At 46.6% G+C, this 7,285-nt stretch overlaps 1 pseudogene; it reads left to right on the top strand.

The window, feature by feature from the left end:
* The first annotated feature begins 3,409 nt into the window (after positions 1 to 3,409).
* Positions 3,410 to 3,527, top strand: LOC124723948 (annotated as a pseudogene).
* The last annotated feature ends 3,758 nt before the right edge of the window (positions 3,528 to 7,285 follow it).

The raw sequence follows: 7,285 nt of genomic DNA, 5'->3' as shown, positions 1-7,285 counted from the left end.
CTCTGAGCACTATGAGATTAAACTTCTGAGGTCATCAGTCCCCTAGAACTTAGCACTACTTAAACCTAACTAACCTAAGGACATCACACACATCCATTCGAACCCGCGACCGTAGCGGTCGCGCGGTTCCAGACTGTAGCGCCTAGAACCGCTCGGCCACTCTGGCCGGCTGAAGTGCACAAAAAACTCGTTTAGAGGAGATAGTGTTGGTGAAATATGCGTCACAGCAGTGGGTGGTTCGTGAGAGGTGAAGGCCAATTCTTCAATCAGAGCTTCTGTGAAGCTGCGCTGGCGGTGCTTCCACATCTTCATCATCATGGTGACGTATAAAGCGGCTGCTTTAACTTGGTCATTGATCATTCAAAGACTGCCCTTTATCGTGGGGAGGATGAGCGTGTCTTATCACACTATGATGATAATTCCGACCCTGGCAAAGTAACCAAAGACTGCCTGTAAACTGCATGCAATCGCCTTCACCATCCAGAGGGCCGTGGCCACGTGTGGTAACCTGGACGCCAGATAGATGTTGATTTAAACCACCTACTGGACCACGCTCAAAGACCACACCAAGTTGCTACAGACATCCGTACGTATGCCTTGTAGGAGACGAGTACAGGTAAGGTGTCTTGTCCATCGACTGTCATGCATAAAGATAACCCCCAAAAATTTGATCGTATCCTGGAGTGGGTATGGGGCCAAGCTCTCTTCTGGGAGGCCACTGTCAATGAACATCGCTCCAGACTTGTCCAAGTTCAAGCAGCTACCTCTTATGGCCCAGTATTGAGCAATTCAGTCCTGTGATCTTTGGATTTCGTCTGGTGTACATACAAAAAACACCAGATTGTTCACATACGCATGGCAGACAAAGGTGTGGTCTCTCAATGTATGCCCCTGCAGCCAACATCGTAGTCCATGAAAGAGTGGCTCTATGGCAATGGTATATGTACATAACCACTCACAGGGGGGCAACGTCACCTCACAAATCAGGCTATAGTGTGTCTGCACACTATACGTTCCTTGATCATAACCCGCGAGTCTTGCCATGCAGAAGGAGCATGATGACGTGTATGAAGGACTGGAGAAGGCTAGCTGCCGCAGCAACTTCACAAGAACTCTATCGAATACATGGTCGAAGACCACTGACACTAAAGCTCTGCACACGTAATCGTCTAGGAAGGTGTAGGCGACATCCTTTTGAGCCGTCAGGCACTAGCCATCTGACATATCCAGCATGGGGATCATTGTTCTTTGACATCTGCCGATAATGTGATGCATGGATGGTAGATCACCCCCGACCTGGTATTGACAATGTGAATGCAAAAGTGTACCCTCAAAACAAGGTCGCGTAAGCATTGTGATCCTCACTTGTAATCACTGGACTTCGGCCTGACGTCCTGGTGATGGTAGTTGGGCGGATATCCCCGGCAGCAGCATAAAATAATATTGCATGGTGTCTCGACCGCAGTTCATCAAACGCTGCAATACAGGTTTTGCGCAATCGAGCCACCAATGGATCATGGAAGGAAACATCAGATGCTGCCAGTAGGAGGACAAAGTTCGTTCTACACCACTTTTGATGTCAAATTGATGAGCAAAATTAATAAAACTGTGACAGCTGATTGACTTTTGACCTTAACCTATTGTTCTCCTAAACGGTTTATGACCCCATGGGCTTAATTTATGACACCCTGTGGATAATCCGTTCTTCCGAGAAAGAGCCTCCACACCTCCCCCTCCGCTCTGCCTCCCCCTCCTCACTCCCTCTTGCCCATACAAGCATACTTTCAGGCCTAAGTTACTCGAATAAACCCTCCCACTTCATCAATTCGACTGAATAATTAATTAAATCGATCAACTAATTAATCCCTCCCCCTCTGGTAAATCCCCCACCTTCCACCTCCTCTCCCGCATCTGGAAATTGACAGGAAAAGGACTCAGTCTGTGCTGGACAGGGAGTATATGACAACAGGAAATTCAATTACATAGCAAAAGATATACTGTTTATTTACAAAATTCAATTCAGAGGGGTTAGATCTCTCTTGCTCATGATTCTCTTTCAGGTCTTGTAACAAACATTGAAAAGAACTAAATAAATAGATAGCTTTTTTTCTGACTGCGCAAGCCGGCCGGAGTGGCCGTGCGGTTCTGGGCGCTACAGTCTGGAGCCGAGCGACCGCTACGGTCGCAGGTTCGAATTCTGCCTCGGGCATGGATGTGTGTGTTGTCCTTAGGTTAGTTAGGTTTAATTAGTTCTAAGTTCTAGGCGACTGATGACCTCAGAAGTTAAGTCGCATAGTGCTCAGAGCCATTTGAGCCATTTGACTGCGCAAGGAACACCATCATGAAATCGACATCAACATAACTCACCGTACGTAATTACACGGTTAAAAATATTTCGATCCAGTCTTTGCACCAACTGCAGGGGCAGATGTGCTGGCCGGTACATTACACACCCATACACCAGACGCTCTGCTGAGGTGCAGCACATGCCAGTGTCAACAGTACGCCCATTTGGACCTCGCGATGGCTGTCAGCTGCTGCATTGTCAACTGCCTCCAGCTCCTGCGGCGCACAGACCGCAAGTCATGCTAATAACAGAACAAAGTATCAGATGGTGGCAACTCTTTGATATTGAAACCTGATACATTCCTGTTCATACACATGCTTTCTCTCTCTCTCTCTCTCTCTCTCTCTCTCTCTCTCTCCCTCCCTCCCTCCCTTAAGTCGTTGTTACTTCCTGTTTGTGTGAATCAACAAATGCAAACACAAACAGACCAAGATGTCCCCCCAGATCTTCTCCCATGCAACCCCCTCTCCTGCCCTCCACACCTTTCATACAGATCTGGCGTTGGTAGCCAGTACATCCCTTTACTCTCACACTTCCACTGTTATGGAAACCTGTAGAAGATGGAACAAGGACATTCAATAAGAAGTAGGTAGTGTCTGACATGTGCTGCACTAACCCTACCTTTGTCCTGAACAGATATCCGGTAAACCCCCCGCTGTGGACGTCTTGAAAATAATCCCTTACTCTATCAGATTGACTGACTTATTAATTAAACCGATACTCTTCGTGCGCAGCCAGTTTTTTCCTTGTATCCTATTGGTGGATACTAGGACTGCTACATTTGGTGGGATTCGACCCCGCAACTGCCCACTTTCCAAACCATTCTGGATTTTTCACCCCTTGACTCCTATTGGTGGATATGAACTCATTAAGGTAATTTGGTAGGAAGTCCATTAGGATGGAAATTTCAAATTTCAGCTCAGTTGCCTGCTATGTCCTTAAACAATCAGTGGAGGGGTTTGATTGATGTGTCTGCTCTCAGTAGCGCTCTTGGGAAAAATAAATTGATCAGTCGGGAATTTGACGTTGTGATTGGGTTTTTAAAGCACTATAGAATTCCGAGGCAATGGCCTTGCCACAGTGGATACACCGGTTCCCGTCAGATCACCGAAGTTAAGCGCTGTCGGGCGTGGCGGGCACTTGGATGGGTGGCCATCCGGACCGCCATGCACTGTTGCCATTTTTCGGGGTGCACTCAGCCTCGTGATGCCAATTGAAGAGCTCTTCGACCGAGTAGTAGCAGCTCCGGTCAAAGAAAACCATCATAACGATCGGGAGACCAGTGTGCTGACCACACGCCCCTCCTATCCGCATCCTCAGCTGAGGATGACACGGCGGTCGGATGGGCCCGGTGGGCCTGAAAAATAGCGTATTTGCTGTAGGTGTTTCTGCGAGAGCAAATGGATCAAAATGTTTTAATGTCAGTTTAGCACCTCAATCAGTCCTGAAAGTTGTGGTGAAAAAACATAATGTATGAATGAGTACAAAGGATGTAGTCATACACTGCTTGGAGGTGTTTCCACCAAGGGGTCAAAACATGGCCCAGTCACATTAACTCAGTTCACCCTGTTTCTCCATGGGATGAAGAAGGTGGTAGATATATGGCTTTGCAGCTTCCGCTGATCTGCGACTTATACCGGAAAGATTACATGGACAAAGCTGCAGGGAGGGCTTGGCAGAAACTGACAAACAGTTACAAGATGCAGAGAAACTGTCTAAACCCACGCTGTAGTTTCGCTGTACGGGGTCCTTAGCAGATAGAATCGAAAAAAGTGACTCATTTGAAGGTATGATAGTGTCACGGGCATGATTCACTAGTAGCTGTAATCATTAAGGGATATCTCTTTAGGACCCAACGCAAGTGTGTGGTTGAATGGAGAGACTTGTTTCCAAATCGCAAACAGCATTTCTGTCAGAATGCATAACGCTATAGATCCGAAAAGTCAGTATATTGATCATAGGATTTGTACATTTCTTACAATTTCAATCTAGTATTGCATATTTTGAAATTATTTCTCACACCATACCTCATCAATGGTATGTGTCACTCTCAATCAACCATCATCCTCCCTCGTCTATAACCCTGTGGATGTATTGCAATGGTATCGAGATAGAATGTGTTACAAATAATGTTTGTTAGCGTGGGAAATACAGTATCCAGCAACATTATGAGGGAGTTGCAAATACCCACTTGATACCATGTTCCTTAAACGAGTCTGTGATACAAGTGATTTTATTACGCGCTTACGTGCACCCTACTTTCTATCTGTTAATATACACCCCGCAGTCACCATCGATATTCAGTATCACAGTATTTTGTGTGGAAGAGCACTTCATTCGCTAGCAATACCTTAGCAACACATGTGTGTGCCAGTGGAACCAAGACCGCTTTTTATGCAGGAATACAGTAGCACGGTCGTTGCAGTTGTGTTTTCAGTTTACACCTCTCTTCCTGGGACACACTAGTACCACTCGCAAGAAAAACAGATGGAGCATGTCCACCGATCGCAGATTTTAGCTCAGTGTTGTTTGCTGTCACCAGCATTCAGTTATTCACGAAGTATTATACACTGAAGCACCAAAGAGACTGGTACAGGCGTGCGTATTCAAATACAGAGATATGTAAACACGCAGGAGATGGTGCTGCGGTCGGCAACGCTTATATAAGACAACAAGTGTCTGGTGCAATTGTTAGATTGGTTACTGCTGCTACAATGGCAGCTTTTCACGATTTAAGTGAGTTTCAACGTGGTGTTATAGTCGGCGTACAAGCGAAGGGACACAGCAGCTCCGAGGTAGCGATGAAGTGGGGATTTTCCCATACGACCATTTCACGAGTGAACCGAGCATATCAGGAATCCGGTAAACATTAAATCTCCGACATCGCTGTGGCTGGAAAACGATCCTACAAGAGTCTGGAACCAAGCGACCGCTACGGTAGCAGGTTCGAATCCTCAGGTTGGTTAGGTTTAAGTAGTTCTAAGTTCTGGGGGACTGATGACCTCAGAAGTTAAGTCCCATAGTGCTCAGAGCCATTTGAACTATTTTTTGATCCTGCAAGAACTGGACCAATGACGACTGAAGAGAATTGTTCAACGTGACAGAAGTGCAACACTTCCGCATATTGCTGCACATTTCAATGCTGGGCCATCAACAAGTGTCAGCGTGCGAATCATTCAACGAAACATCATCAATATGGGCTTTCAGAGCCAAAGGTCCACTCAAGCACCCTTGGTGACTGCACGACACAAAGCATTATGCCTCGCTTCGGCCTGGGCCTAACCACACCAACACTGGACTGTTGATGACTAGAAACATGTCGCCTGGTTGAACATGCCTCGTTTCAAATTGTATCGAGCAGATGGACATGTACAGGTATGGAGGCAACCTCATGAATCCATGGACCCTGCATGACAGCAGGGTACTGTTCAAGCTGGTGGAGACTTTGTGATGGCGTGGGACATGTGTCGTTGGAGTGATACGGGACCCCTGATACGTCAAGATACGACTCTGACAGATGACACATATGTAAACATCCTGTCGGATTACCTGCATCCATTCATGTCCATTGTGCATTCCAACGGACTTGGGCAATTCCAGCAAGACAATGCGACACCCTAAACGTCCAGAATGGCTACAGAATGGTTCCAGAAACACTCTTCTGAGTTAAAACACTTCCACCGACCACCGAACTCCCCAGACATGAACGCTATTGAGCATATCTGGGATGCCTTGCAACATGCCGTACACAAGAGACCTCCATCCCCTCGCACACTTACTGATTTATGGACACCCCTGCAGATTTCATGGCGTCAGTTCCCTCCAGCACTACTTTAGATATTAGTCGTGTTGTGGCTCTTCTGCGTGCTTGCGGCGGCCCTACACGAATTAGGCAGGTGTACCAGTTTCTTTGGCTCTTCAGTGCGCTTAGTAGGGGTTGTGTGATGGATTCGCCGCCATCAGCAGGCTTATAAAGTACATTTTGAGATGTAAGTTTATTGCGGTCACTGTTCTGACACTTGCGAAGAAAATGACTATGTACGGTCGTAAGGGAGGTGTGGATTTGACGTGTAAAATTGAGGTTTCAGTACATGGATTGTCATAATGTGGGAGGTAGCCAGTAGCCAAAACGAATGGGCATTTCCGGTTTAAGGCATTTGCACGCGGTGGCTACAAAGAAAAGTTCCAACCAGTTGGCTAGTCAGTTCTTCCCCACAGCTGCTAGGGCAAGTCCTAGTGATGGCGCCCTCTGGATAGCCGTATGGTGAACTAATCCTCAGTATGCATTGGGCTGTCTCTGTGATCGCGTGTGTTGCGCATATACTCCGTGGAAAATTGAGCAATTCTGTATCCATCACTGCGAAGAGGACGTATTGCTAACATCCAGACTGCTACCACTCTAATCGTTACCAGATGCCCTCCATGGCTGGGGCGGTGCAGGCTGGCATTCACGCTCATCCACGACTGCGGCTGCGATCACAGTTGCAGGTTTCTCCGACCTCTTACCATTGAGACTGACGGTGTATGAGGGAATGGGCATGCAGCATATGGACATCAAAGTGTGCGGGATGTGCGAGTGTTTCAGCAATTTCTGTCATCTAGCCATGACAACTATTAGTACGGGTTCCATCATGGTTTAAGTTTGCCGCATTTTGTGCTTATCAGTACATCGCAGTGGACCCTGTCTTGCAGCGGTATTTTTTGTTGTTTCTATCCCATCATGCAGTAGCCCCTTCCTACTCCTTCCACATGCAGTGGAGAGAAAAATCTTAGAAATATTATAGTTCTTTTAAAACCCAATCAAAACCTCAAATTCCCGATTAAATCAATTTTTTGTTTCCAATAATGGTCCTAAGAGCACACACATCAATCCAACTCCTCTGCAGATTGTTTAAGGACATAGCAGGCAACTGAGCTGAAATTTGAAATTCTCATCTA

The sequence above is a fragment of the Schistocerca piceifrons genome, chromosome X (assembly GCF_021461385.2).
Source record: "Schistocerca piceifrons isolate TAMUIC-IGC-003096 chromosome X, iqSchPice1.1, whole genome shotgun sequence".
NCBI lineage: Eukaryota > Metazoa > Arthropoda > Insecta > Orthoptera > Acrididae > Schistocerca > Schistocerca piceifrons.
Note: the sequence above shows the minus strand (reverse complement) of the source record. Positions and strands in the feature narration are given on the sequence as shown.